This window comes from Lemur catta, chromosome 6 (genome assembly GCF_020740605.2).
Source record: "Lemur catta isolate mLemCat1 chromosome 6, mLemCat1.pri, whole genome shotgun sequence".
Lineage (NCBI taxonomy): Eukaryota > Metazoa > Chordata > Mammalia > Primates > Lemuridae > Lemur > Lemur catta.
Window position 1 is genome coordinate 85,228,581 of NC_059133.1, and position 15,234 is coordinate 85,243,814.

The window sequence follows — 15,234 nt, forward strand, 5'->3', positions numbered from 1 at the left end:
TTTGGGTAGTTAACTGACTGAAGCCTATCTTTAAATTTTTCTAACAATATTTATCTGCAGTCTTCACGACTTAGCTGAGTAGAAGTTATAGGAAAAACCCTGTTGATTACATAGAGACTACTCATAGCTGTAATGTGCAAAAGAGTTTCTTAGCCCATCTGAGTGGATGTGTTTTCCAAATGATCATTTATACCTCTGGGAAATATTGCTGGCATTTGAGGAGGACTAAGTCTAGTAATAGTTAGCATAAAAATAATATTAATTAGCAAAATAATGATTGGATGTTGACAGAATATTAGCTATATGTATTAAACTCTATCAGGAATAATGTTGGGCAATATATATACTCCTATAGTTTATATAAAAGATTAAAATATATTAAATATATTGTGTGTATAATAATCCCAATCCAAGTATCACTATATTGTATGGAAGAAATTATTTTCCTTATTTTATGAATGAAGGAACTAGAACTTCCTTGAGTTCATACGAAGCTGGTAAGTGGTAGAACCAAAATTGAATTTCAAAATCTTTGTTCTTTTCACCTTTATATGCTGCATACAATTGTTTCTCACTGAATAGGATTCATAATATAATAATTGAAACTACAATTGCTTTATCCAAACTTGAATATGAGCCATAATCTACCATTTTAGCTCAAGTGTCTTTCTAATGCCAGTAGAAGTGAATAAGAAACTTTGGAAGTAAAGTTTAAAATCTGGCAATTTGTTAATAGTTTTAAACTGTTATTACTTTTCTTTTCAAAGAAATTGCTGTTTTCAATTATACTAGCAGTACTTAATAAAGATATCTGCCATTACTTACAAACAAAACAACATTTTAGGTAAGCAGTTGAGAAAAATTACCTACTAGTTGAGACATTGTTTAATATTGTTTAGTTAAAACATATTTTTCCTATAAGAACATGCAGTTAAATTTTAAATTGTTCTTAAAAGCACTTCTGTTATAATACTTAAGGTACCATGTTTTTGATGTACCATGTTTCTGAGTTTTTTAAAAAAAATTTGTGTTGTGGAAAATTTCAAGTATGCAAAGTAGACAGCACAGTATATGGAACCTCATGTAGCTGTTATCCAGCTTCAACAGTTATTAACCTTTGGCCAATCTTATTTCATCCATATCCCCATTTTCTTCCCTCCCTTGTGAAGCAAAGCAAATCTCAGACATACCATTTTTATTTGTCAATATTTCAGTATGTTATTCTAAAAGATAAACATGTTTTTAAAAATCGTATCATAATTTTATCATACCCAAAGCTAAAAATTAATAATTCCTTAATATTATTGAATATTCGGTTAATGTTCAATTTGCCAGTGGTTTCATAAAAGTCTTCTTTTTATATTTGTTTGAATCAGAGATCAGATAATGCCCCTTATGATGCATTAATATGTTTTTAAATATTTCTTAATACATAGATATTTATCTCCATCTTTTATTCTTTTTGCAATTTATTTATTGAAGAAACTGGGTCATTTGCCCTGTAGAATTTCCTATATCTAGATATTGCTGATTACTTCTCTGTGGTATAGTTTAACATGTTCCTCTGTCCTGTGTATTTTTAATAAAGTGGTAGAAAGATCTAGAGGTATAATCAAATTCAGGTTCTTTTTCCTTCTTCCTTCCTCCTTGTCTTTTTTCTTCTTTCTTCCTTCCTTCCTCTTCATCTTATTTCTTTTCCTTCCTTCTCCTCACTTTCTACTATATGTGTGGCATTTCCTGTTTTCTGAAGAGACATATAATATTTGGTTGTTTTTCTTTGTTACTAGCTGCTGTATCACACCTAGATATTTTAATTCATTAGGGGTCACAAAGTATGATGTATTGTCATTTTATCTTTATTACATGGAATACTTTATAAAGAAAAAATTTCCCTCATTTATTATTTGGGTAGCTCATTTTACAGTTTGTGTAAAAAAATTGGAAAAATGCTGATTCTTTCTCATTTTGAGTTTTTAATGGTAGAGTCATAGGGGAAATTTTGATGTATTTATGAAAAGCACCTGAGGAATATAGAGTAGTTGTTATAGAACCAAATCCTAAACATGTCCTCAATGATAAATGAACAAAAATGGAAAATAGTTGGTTATGAAGGAATATGAAAGTTTTAATAATAGCTTTTTAAAAAAAAACAATCAATGCTGGGTGCTTTGAGACATACACTTTCTACAAGACAGTAACATTGTTAGATTTTCAGTTAGTCCATAGGTACTTAATGGTTAAGAGCATAAACTCTGAAGTCACACTTTTCTGTTTTCAAATTTTGGTTCTTCTTTTACCAGTGTCACTTTTGGCAAATTACTTAATGTTTGCATGCCTCAGTATTCTCATCTGTTAAATCAGGATAATGACAGAACCTTCCTCATTAGGGGTGTTGTGAGGATTAAATGAATTCATATACATTGGGCACTTAGAGCAGTGCCGGGCACATAGTAAGCTCTCAGTAGATGTCAGTTATTGCTCTTGTCATTTTTTTTTTTTTTTTTTTTGTGGAAAGAAGGAGGGAGAGAACTTCTGATGCTTATTTTTACCCATGTTAAAGAGTCTTGCTTTTGGTACATTTTTTCTTATCTATTTTGTGTATTCCAGTCTTCTTTTAAAGTCACATTTTGAAACCACTACTGAATTAAAATGTTTAGGTATTGAACATCAATAGCTAGGAATGTCATAAAAGGAGAGACCCAAACATTATAATGTCTCTTGTTTATACCTCTTACAGTACCAAATAGTATTAAAATTTATTTATATTTATGGTAGTATTTTCCATTGAGCTGTGAGCTTTTTGAGGGAAGAGACTTATACTAATTGTGTTTAGTATACCACCTGGTACTAAATATGAGGCCTTAGGCCCCTAATATTTGTTTCATTAACTATACTAACATCTCATTTATCAGATTTACCTAGTAATAGCTTTTCAAATTCACAAACAAGTGAATTTCCTATCTATTTATGTACATGAGTTAAAGTATATTCCTTTAAATATGATGATTTTACTTATTTTTAACTATTTAGAATGGTAATATTTCTTACAAGCATTGAGCATATCCTAGCCTTTTTAAACAGAATATAAAAACTATGCACACTGTTTATTTGGGTTATAATACAGTGTATCCATCAAGGGTATTGATATGTGCATGGCTTTTATGGTCTGTATCACACATTCTCAGTATACCTTATAAATTTTCTCTTTGCATCTTATGTCTTACTTTTCTCTTACTGCTATAACCTACCAGTTTCTTTCTGCCACATCTAGCAACTCTACTTCATAAATTCAAATTTAATGCTTCTAACCTGCTGTGGATTGATTTGCTTACTGAATTCATTAAAGCTTTTAAGAAAATAAGATTAAAGGAGATCTAAAACAAGCCTGAGGGTATCTTCTGTGAATAAAATGAAATGCGGAGGGTCAGGACGTAGGCTATGTGAAATCTATTTAACGAGCCATATAACTTTTAAATTTACTTTATGACATTGCAGAGTTTGTCATATATGTGGGGACTCCAGGCAAATGAGATTTTATGTTAGGATCTGTACACAAGAATGAAATGTTCATCTTCAACATTTTCATACTGTTAACTTACAGAGTTGGGTTTCAAACCCAGAGCTTCCCTACTCCAAAGTCCATTTTCATTGCTGCTGCACTCATGTGACACAAAAGTTAATGCCGTTAATTATTATAGTTCTTTAAAATGATGTGGTGTTAGTGGTACTTTCTGGTTTAAAACACAAACTCTTTGTACTTGTCCTATTACTGGCATTTTTCTCTATCCTAGCTTTTAAAAATTTTCCCACTTATGAATTCTTTAAATACGTAGTGGATAGGTACATATTCAAAATGTATTTTACAGCCTTACAAGTTGTACAGATATAGGTCATATTTAATAACATGCATTTTAAAAAGAGTCTACAATTTAAATGACCTGGTTGCTATGTTTATTTATAGGCTTTGAGCTGAATGTACCTGTCCAATGACATATAAGAAATAAACGAATGTGCCTATTTTTTTAAATAAACTTCCAGTTTATAAACTGCTGTGAAACATTAAAAAGATGCAAAATAAAGTAGCTTTGAGGCATTTAGTGTTAGACGTGGATTCAAATCCTAGTTTAAATCTTCCTAGAGTTCCTGTCAAGATTAAATCAAATAGCATTAACATGTGATGTGCCTGTCACAATATTTGATCCTTCATGATCTCCTTATTCTTTATATTTTCCATCCATATCATTTGGAATCTAGATAAAAAGACCAAAAATCTATAAAAATGTATAAAAGAGAATGAAATATATTTATTAAGTAAAAGTAACTGTTGCTTGCATATTATGCTTCAAAATGAATATTTTACTTTTATCATTTATTTTTACATGCAGGGTACTTTTAATATGGCCCTCATTGGACTGAAGTGGAAACGTTAGAATTGGAACTTACTTTCGTTTTTGAAGTGAGTCCATTTGTAGAAAATTTAGTATATTTAAACCAGTCTGCTATGTCTTAGGAAACTTTGTCATTTGTATGTAATCAGGGAAATACTACGATTATCCATGAGATGCTGCTGTTATGGAGTGGTGATGAGAGAGCCCCAGGCTGGGTTTGGAGCCTCCTATCAACACCTGGGCTCTGCTGCAGATGCCGTTCGGTGCTGTGGCCCTGGTTCCTGGACATCTTTGTGCCAGTTTGCTTATTACTAAAATGGAAATGATTTGTCTGTTGGTCCTGCATACCTTCCAGGTTACATGTTATGAGAATAAATTGAGACCATTGTATTTTATTAAGAAAAATATAAATTAGAGGTATTAATATTGTGAACTCTCACAGTGAATTAAATGGGAATTAACAGTTACATGCAGAGAATCTTTTTTTCTTTTTTTATTTCAGCTTATCATGGGGGTACATAAGTTCAGGTTATATACATTGTCCATGTCCCGCCCATCCCCCTGAGTCAGAGCCTCAAGCGTGTCCATTCTCCAGACAGTGCGCCTGGCACTCACCATGTAGTCATACCTCCATCCCGTCCCCCCACCCCCCACCTCCCCGAGTCAGCACCCTCAAGCATGACCATTCCCCAGACGGTGTGCAACGCACTCATCATGTAGGCATACCCCCCCCCATGTGCATTTAGGTGATGATCAGGGAAACCAATTTTCTGGTGAGTACATATGATGCTTGTTTTTCCATTCTTTGGATACATCACTTAATATAATGGGTTCCAACTCTCTCCAGGAGAACCAAAGAGATGTCGTATCACCATTATTTCTTATAGCTGAGTAATACTCCGTGGTATACATATACCACAGTTTACTAATCCGTTCGTGGATTGATGGGCATTTGGGTTGTTCCCACATCTTTGCAATTGTGAATTGTGCTGCTATAAACATTTGGGTACAGGTGTCTTTGTTATAGAATTACTTTTGTTCTTCTGGGTAGATGCCCAATAATGGGATTGCTGGATGGAATGGTAGGTCTACCTGAATCTGTTTAAGGTATCTCTATAATGCTTTCCACAGGGGTTGCACTAGTTTGCAGTCCCACCAGCAGTGTATGAGTGTTCCTGTCTCTCCGCATCCACACCAACATGTGTTGTTTTGGGACTTTTTGATAAAGGCCATTCTCACTGGGGTTAAGTGATATCTCATTGTGGTTTTGATTTGCATTTCCTTGATGATTAGGGACGTTGAGATTTTTTTCATATGTTTGTTAGCCATTCTTATATCTTCTTTTGAAAAATTTCTATTCATGTCCTTTGCCCATTTTTTGATAGGGTTGTTTGATTTTTTCTTGCTGATTTTCCTGAGTTCTAAATAGATTCTTGTTATCAGACCTTTATCTGATGTGTAGTATGCGAAAATTTTTTCCCATTCCCTAGGCTGTCTGTTTATTTTCGTGACTATTTCTTTGGCTGTGCAGAAGCTTTTTAATTTAATCAGGTCCCATTCGTTTATTTTTGTTGTTGCTGTGATTGCCTTAGGGGTTTTCTTCATAAATTCTTTGCAAACTATGCTACAAAGCTGTGATTATTAAAACTGCTTGGTATTGGCACAAGTGGAGGGACACAGACCAATGGAACAGAACAGAAAATCCAAATATAAAACCATCCTCATATAGCCAACTAATCTTTGACAAAGCAGACAAAAACATACTCTGGGGAAAAGATTCCTTATTTAATAAATGGTGCTGGGAAAACTGGATAGCCACATGTACAAGACTAAAACAGGACCCACAGCTTTCACCTCGCACAAAAATCAAATCACGGTGGCTAACAGACTTAAATCTTAGGGGGGAGACTATTAGAATTCTAGAAGAAAATGTAGGAAAGACTCTTACAGAGAATCTTTTAAGCATGAAATTTTTTAATGTTATTGTAGCCTAATACCACTGGAACAGTACTAAGACAGGGCCATCTTACATGTTATTTCCAAATAAACTGACAAACAAAAAACAGGAAGAGGAAGAAGCAACAGAGGAGGAAAGAAAACAAAACCAAAGTAATCATATGGTCTTGAAAACATTGGCCTTTTTGGAACTACACATTACTTATTGGAAAATATTTGAAGGAATTATATTAATCTATAGGTTACTAAAGGTGAATTTTTTATTAAAAGTATGCTTGCATTATTTTCAGTGTTTTTACATTTCTTGCTTTGGAGAAAAGCCTAGTTTTTGATTTTTCTCTTTGGAGTTTTAGCCATTGAGTGAGTGTGTCTTCTATCTCCATTAGTTATTCCTGCTTTTTGGTTTTCTTTTTAACCTCCTTTATATCTGTTGTTGCTCCTCTTCCATCCACCAAACACATGTGGTCTTCTTATTTGGTCTGAGGTTTTTTCTTATATCTTATTCTTTCTTGGTCTCCCTAAAAGTTTACCTTATTCTTTTTTCATATATTTTTTTTTAATTTCAAAATATTAAGGGGGTACAAATGTTTTTGTTACATGGAAGTCAGGGCTTTTGGTATGTCTGTCACGAGAATAATGTTCATGTGTCCACTATGTAAGTTTTTGTTCCACACCTTTCTTCTCACCCTCCCTTCTTGGTTTCCAATGTCCTTTATATCTCTTTGTGCCCATGTGTACCCATCGTTTAGCTCCCACTTATTAGTGAGAGCAATATGGTGTTTGGTTTTCCATTCCTGAGATATTTTACTTTGGATAATGGTCTCTAATTCCATCCAAGTTGCTGCAAACGATATTATTTTCTTCCCTTTTATGGCTGAGTAGTACTCCATGTTATATAAATACCACATTTTCTTTATCCACTCGTAAATTAATGGGCACTAAGGTTGGTTCCACATCTTTGCAGTTGTGCATTGTGCTGTGATAAACGTTTGAGTGCAGGTGTCTTTTTTTTTTTTTTTTTACTAAAATGACTTCTTTTCCTTTGGGTAGATACCCAGGAGTGGGATTGCTGGATTGAATGATAAATCTACATTTATTTCTTCGGGTAATCTCTATACTGTTTTCCATAGAGGTTGTACTAATTTGCAGTTTCACCAACAGTGTATAAGTGTTCCTTTCTGTGTCCACGCCAGTATCTATTGTTTTTTGACTTTTAAATAATTCTGATAGGGGTAAGATGGTATCTCATTGTACTTTTAATTTGAATTTCCCAGATAATTAGTGATATTGAACATTTTTCTTATGTTTGTAGGCCATTTCTCTATGTTCTGTGGAAAACTTGTGTTCATGTCTTTTGCCCACTTTTTAATAGAGTTACTTGTTTTTCTCTTGCTGATTTGAGTTCTTTGTAGATTCTGGGCAGTAGTCTTTTGTTGGATGTATGGTTTGTGAATATTTTCTCCCATTCTGCAGGTTGTCTATTCACCCTGTTGATTATTTCCCTTGCTGTGCAGAAGCCTTTTATTTTAATTAAGTCCCCTTTATTTATTTGTGTTGTTGTTGTATTTGCCTTTAGGGTCTTAGTCATAAATTCTTTGCCTAGGCCAATGTCTAGAAGAGTTTTTCCTATGTTTTCTTCTATAATTTTTATGATTTCGTACCTCACATTTAAGTTTTTTATCCATCCTGAATCAATTCTTATATATCGTGAGAGAGAGAGGTCCTATTTCATTCTTTTACCTACGCTTTTTAAAGATGCCAGGATACTGGTTAGTAAATGTAATTACTATATTTCTTTCCACTATCTGTTCTGGTAGAGAAATACTGGTCAGATGGTAGTGAAATTATCTCAAATTATCTCCCTGTACTCCATTATTTAGGTATTATCTCATTCTAATATAGTAGTCGTTACTTTGTAGCTAGTTGGTTTGGTCACCTTATATCTAATGTTGCAGCTGCTGACAATCTCTGTGTCTTAGTCTAGAAGAAAATGTTATATTTTCCTCACACAATTTACTTATTCAGTTCCTTGCTTAGTGACTAAGGGGGTTATGTTCAGTACCTTTAACAATGATTAACAACATGTCTTTTAATCTTCAGAACTAACTCAACAGTTTTAATTCTCCTGTGGCCACTTTAACCTCTAAATTATTGCTTGACTGAGTCATCTGGTAATTACTTTTGTGTTCTATTTATACTGTTCTTTTTTCAATCTTTAAGAAATGTTATTTCTTATTTAGTAAATAATAGGCTTATTTAGCTCTACTTATAAGTCATTTCTTTGGCTTCCTGAAAAAGTAGTTGACCAGTCCAAAGAAAAATAGTTGTAGGGAACATTCACCCACTGCCTTTTTATTTAGCCAATGAGCGTAGGATGTAGCCAAAAGGCCTGGTTTCATAGTCTTCCCCATCTAATTTTGGGAATGCAAACTCTCTCATCCTCAAACTTCATAGTTATAAAATGGGTATAGCATTGCCTATATCATAGAATTGTTAGGGTTAAATGAGATAGTGTATAGAAAGTGCCTAGTACAGCATGAAGCACAAATAATGTAATTATTGTCATTGCTGATTTCTCCTCCTCCTCGTCCTTCTCATCATCACCAAGATTGTGTGGGAAAGCCCAAAGGGAGTTTGTACTGGTGGGCTCAAAATGGAATGCAGTGTTGATAAAAGTTTCTTGTTACACTAGATCACCTTCAGAAATTGTCTGTAGTCATAGGTTCTTTGGTAGACCATTTATCTTTGTTAGGATGAGAAAGTCCAGGCCTAGAGATATGTCAACATTTCTGACTGAGGTTACCACAGACGTATGGAAATGGGTTAGTTGGTCACAAATGAGCTGTTACCAGGACCCTAGTATTAGAGTTTTATGAAATACACAGTTTAACTTTAGACTTTCCACTTTTAAGAATAGGCAATTATTTAATAATAACCAATTTAAAAGAAAAAATTGATTCATGTAACAAAAATATTTGTACCCCCTTAATATTTTGAAATAATTTTTTTTTTTTTTAAAAAAAGGAAATCTACTTTTGTACTCTTTTTGTAGAGACAGGGTTTCACAATGTTGGCCAGGCTGGTTTTGAACTCCTGGCCTTAAGCAGTCCTCCCACGTTGGCCTCCCAAAGTGCTAGGATCACAGGCATGAGCCATTGTACCCAACCTAATTTTTCAGTCTGTGTTTCTTTTTTGTGGATAAGATGAAAAACTTCCACCATGAAATCAGATTTTAAAGAACAGGAATATATAATGATTAATCATCCAGCTTCCTTTTGCCTGCCTACACGCACATATATACACTCACACACATACACTTTTTATCTTCTGTTTTTCATTCAGAGTATATGTGTACGAGCTGTAGGGGTTAGGTAACAGCACATCAAATGGCTTCTTGCTGACAATTTGGGGAATGACTGAAATTACTGATTCTTACATTAAAAATAAATAAAATCTTTTTATGCAAGAATAATAGAAAAAATGTTTTCCATTCAGAAAATATTCTAGTTCTTTGAATCTTTAACATGAAATCACATGAGGTGAAAAAGCCTTGAGTCAGTGAAACATTTTTAATAGTGGAAAGCTTATTTTAAATTTTTATATTCTGAGTTTGACTCTTGAAAATACTTTGAAAAGAGAATAGACATTTCCAAGATTACAAGAATTCTGTTTAAGGGATTTAGTTAAATCAGCTAAAAACCTGGATAACAGTTGCTCAGAACATTTTGATTATTCTGTCCAAAATGTATTAATTTATATGTCATATAAAGACATGCCTTTAAAGTACTATATATATATTGTTAACTAAACTTTTTGCCTGACATGGATTTCTGAAATGAGAAGTGGAATCTTTTAAATATCATGTGGATGATGTCATTTGTGAATCCATTTTTAAAGCAGTATTCAACATCTAATAGATCTTTTGTACTACTGAAGATTTTCTTATTTGTATGTAGATAAGGTAGGTCATGTAATTTGTCTCTTTTTTCAGTTATTTAAGATAAATTTTTATTTTCTGCTTTTAGAACTACATCTCCAACATAAAATACACCATCCATATAAATTAGATTTTTACAGTAAAAAATCTCTGTTATTATGGTATATTATCTTCATATGATAACTGAATTTTTCTGGGCATCTCAAATTTTGCTTGCTTTTAATATTCATGTTGATAATTACAGCTATCATTTAATGAACACTTTTATAATACACACACATATACCTTGTCATTTATCCATTCAACAACCTTATGAGATAGGCATGGTAATCCTGATAAATGAAATATTGTTAAATAATATATAGTACCTGGTATATAAATTGTAGTTGCTTTAAATCCTTTCAGAATAGGGTGGGGATAAATAAATATATAATGCAGATTTTCAATGTATGTTGAAAGGATGAATATGTATATATGTGAATGGTGTGGTTCAGATTTCAGAGAAGGGACAAGAAGAGCCATTGGGGTTTTAATGGAAGATGTGAAACTTGAGCTAGGCCTGGAAGGAGGAAGGAAGGAAAGAAGGAAAGGAAAGCTTTTGGATAGAGGAAGGCAGATAGTTTCATGTTTGGGAAACATTTTAAGCTAAGGCATAGAGACAGATAGGTATTGACCTAACAAAGAGGGTTCCAGCTGATGATGACTTTGGAAGCTAGGCAGGTAAGTTTACGTTGGGTGTTGTAATAGCCAGTAGGGAGCCATTTTAGCTTCTTGATCCCTAAGAGTGTATTGTGAATAGTTAAATTGAAATGTTATTTTAAAAAAGTATTAATCTGGAAGTAGAAGTACTATACAGGAGCTGTGTGGGGAGGGACAAACCTTGAGAGTTATTCATACCTGAGTAAAGCATTAAATGAAGGCACTGTGTACATCCAGATAAACCATATTCTTGGTTTTAAAAAGTACCACAACAAATTTACAAAGATTGAAATCATACAGAGTGCATTCTGTCAATACAGTGGAGTCAAACTAGAAATCAGTAACAGAAAGCTGAGTAAATCTCCAACATTTAGAAAATAAGCAACACACTTCTAAATAATCCATAGGATAAAGATTTCTCAAGAGAGATAAAACATACATTGAATGAAAATGAAAACAGAGTATATCAAAATTTGCGGGACAACTAAAGAAATAAAAACTCTGTAACAGAAATGCAGAATGTCTTTGATTCCTTTGATGCCATCAGTAGACTGGAGAGGGCTAAGGAAATAATCAGTGAATCTGGAGACAGGTCAATAGAAACTTACCAAACTGAAAAGGAAGGGGAAGAATGAAAAAATGGAACATAATATCTTATAACTATGAGACAATTACAAAAGACATGGTAACGGGAATCCATAAGGAGAAGAAAGGATCAAAAGAAATATTTGAGGTAATAATGGCTCAGAATTTTTCAAAATTAATGACAGACATCCAGCTACAAATCCAGGAAGCTCAAAATTAATGACAGACATCAAGTTCAGCATAAACACCAAAAAGTCTACAGATAGGCATATCTTATTCCAACTGCAGAAATCCAAAGACAAAGAGAATAGTTTGAAATGGGGGGATGATGAGATCACCTTACCTTTAGAGGAACAAGGATAAGAATTACATTGGACATCTCTTTAAAAACATTGTAAACAAGAAGAGAGTAGAATAAAATATTTAAAGTATTGGAAAACAAAACCAAAAATCACCAACTTAGAATACTGTATTCCAGTAAATTATCCTTCCAAAGTGAAGTAGAAAAAAAATGAAGGAGAAAGACTTTCTCAGACAAAAAAACAGCCACCAAACAAATGGGAATTTATTGCCAACACACTGCCTTGAAAGAAACATTAAAAGAAATATCTGCAAATATTTTCTTCCAGTGTGTCTTTTTATTTTCTTAATTGGATCTTTTAATGCATTTTTATTGGTTTGAATATTTTGCTACCAAAGCTTGTTACCAAAATATATTATGTTTTAAATATTTCTAGAAATAGCATCTCTGCATTGAACATTTTCAATTTAAGCTTATTAAGAAACCTCAGAAATGTAACATTATTTTGTATTCAAAGTAAGTCGCAAAGCATAAATATTGCATTGAAATGTAAATAGCAAAATCTGTGTTTTTATTATAGGTCCTGTATTTTCGTGCAAAAGATATGCTTTCCTCAAGTAGATATGGTGTTTTTGGGAGTAATGCCTGACCCTTCAGGTTCAATTAGTGACTCAGCACTCAGGAGAGTGTTCCTGATTATTGTTCTTGTGTTTGTGTAACATCCTGTGAGGTTCTTTGTAATGAGGAACAGATTACCTTTCCATTTATCAGGACCTGATTAAAAGGGCCACTGCTGTAGTTTCTTTAAGCTTCATCTCATTGTTATTAGTTTGGCACAGGACACTGTAAATTATATACATGCATACACCTCCACGTCACCTCCTGGCTTGAAAATGGAATCTATGAATTGGCTTCTGTTTCTGTTTTGAGAGTTATTACCATGGTGATGAATAGTCTGCTTAGTTTTATGGTTGGCATGATTCTTCTGGGTTAGATCACCTGTGTTTTCTTGCTACCAATTGAATACGCTTTGGATAACCGTTAAAGTTCCATCACTGAAAAGCTAGTGGGTAGAATGCAAAACTAGTGATTTAGTAGAATTAGCTACATCAATGTTTTTAATCTGTTAGTTATTTCCTTTCAGTGCTAACTAGCAGGAGTTTACTCATTTCACAGAGCTTTAAACCTTTCCATTGCAATCAGAACTGGTAGGGAATTATTATCCTATGCTGTAGGTATAAACTTTTTGTGATTTGTTGAAGCATTATAGAGGAGGCAGGCCTCTTGATAAAAGTATCTTGATAAAGGAAACTAGACTTATTTATTTTATTATTATTTTTTTTTGAGACAGAGTCTTGCTCTGTTGCCCAGGCTAGAGTGCCATGGCATCATCATAGCTCACAGTAACCTCAAACTCCTGGGCTCAAGGGATCCTCCTGCCTCAGCCTCCCAAGTAGCTGGGACTATAGGCATATGCCACTACGCCCCGCTAATTTTTTCTATTTTTTTTAGTTGTCCAGCTAATTTATTTCTACTTTTAGTAGAGATGGGGTCTCTCTCTTGCTGAGGCTGGTCTTGAACTCGTGACCTCAAGCCATCCTCCCACCTAGGCCTCCTCGAGTGCTAGGATTACAGGCATGACCCACCACACCCAGCCTATTTATTCTTTATTTTAGTGAGTCAGCATTTCAAATACTTTGCTTTACTATATTTATATAAACTGTAGGAATGGCTCAGTTGTCCTAAATTAAATCTATCTACAAACATTAAAAGAAATGGTAAGGTGTTTCAGGTCAGTTTAAAATATAACACAAGAATGAGGAGGAATGAACACAAGTAAAACAATGAACTTGGGTTAACAAAATGAGTTGTTGATTTGAAGATATACTCGTATACTATATGCTAAATGGTCAAAGCTACTTGGGGATATAATGAGAGTTAACTACTTGGGGTCATTGTTCCAAAAGCAAATCCAGCTATGTAAAGTCCTAGATGTAAAGGTAGTATTAAACCCACCAGGGAAACAATCAGAACCCCAGATGCCCAGGCTTTGTGAAAAATTTAAACACTAAAACTGCAGTTACTTGTGCATAATCTAGATTTGTCTAAACAAATTAATAAAATTTCCTGAGTGGAAAGATGATTTAAGAGAGTTAGTGAATTCTCAACCCTAAAAAAATAGCACTTGAGAATTACAGTCATTCTTACCTTTTTAACAATTTAAATCTAAGTAGTCATACGCAACAAAGTTTAAGTTAGTCCAGTTCTGGTTATATGTCTCTTCTAACCCATAACTCTCAGTAATCAAAATGGCTTTCTATTTAATTAGTTTGAGTTAGAGAGATTTTCATTTCTCTTCTTTCCTTCTATATCGTTAATGACACTGGAATAATCATTTCTTCTTTTAGGATGACTATATGATTGCATGTATACCTGATATAGTACATACTACATAGTAGGCACTTAGTAAATACTTATTCATTCTTTTAGGAGACAAAGCAGGGGCAAGATAACTAATTACCAGCTCACACTAAATTAAAAAAAAAAGCTATAGATTGTCACTTCAGAATCTGCCTCTTTTTGCCATCTCACTATTTTGAGGAATGCCCACTGTATCACTAATGTCTCTGCAAGAAAGCATTCTGTGTGAGTGTATATGTGTGTATCTTCATTCTTTGCTGTCACCACGTAGATATTAAGCTTTTGACAAAACTGACCCTTCTCTCTTGACCATTTTTCATGACTACCTGGCATGTATCACTACAGAATTTTTTTTGTAGTTCTTTTACCTGGACTTTGACAGATATTTGAACTTTACTGGGCCAGTGCTACCTTCTTCAGGAATTTGTTTGTAAGATTTTCTTCCCTGCCAACCATAGGGAATGAATTTTATATCCGACAGATGAGTATGAAATTCTCAGCCCTCTCTCCAAATCCCATCACTCTGTCATTCTTGACAATGTAGTTATTCCTCTTGTTTCTTGCTGTTTTCCTCCCTGTGTTGTTTGTTCTTCAATGACTACAAGTCCTTCATATGAAAAGAGGACACAATCCTTCTTGCTTTATCAGCTCTTTAATTTCTGTTGTGAAACAATCCTCAGATATCAGCTCCCCACAAAGCTTTTTTCTATCCTTACTGGAAGAGAAGTGGCAATTTGCTTCCTAAAATCTTTCTGTTTATTCAGTTTTTATGACTGGTTCCTCACTAGCCATCATATTAAAAGTCTTCTGATCTTTTGTTTATATTTACATATGACTTTATTAGATTTATGCTTTTGTTCAGTGTTTATGTCATTCAATAATATACGTTTGTTTTTTGCATACTTTACTGACAGAGCTTGTGAATTTTTAAAAGTTCATATTTTTCC

General features: G+C 33.6%; 1 protein-coding gene across 1 annotated transcript in view; it reads left to right on the forward strand.

The window, feature by feature from the left end:
* EPS8 (epidermal growth factor receptor pathway substrate 8) overlaps positions 1-15,234 on the forward strand; it is a 164,407-nt gene that overhangs the window by 43,385 nt on the left and 105,788 nt on the right. The gene's annotated exons all lie outside the window — the stretch shown is intronic.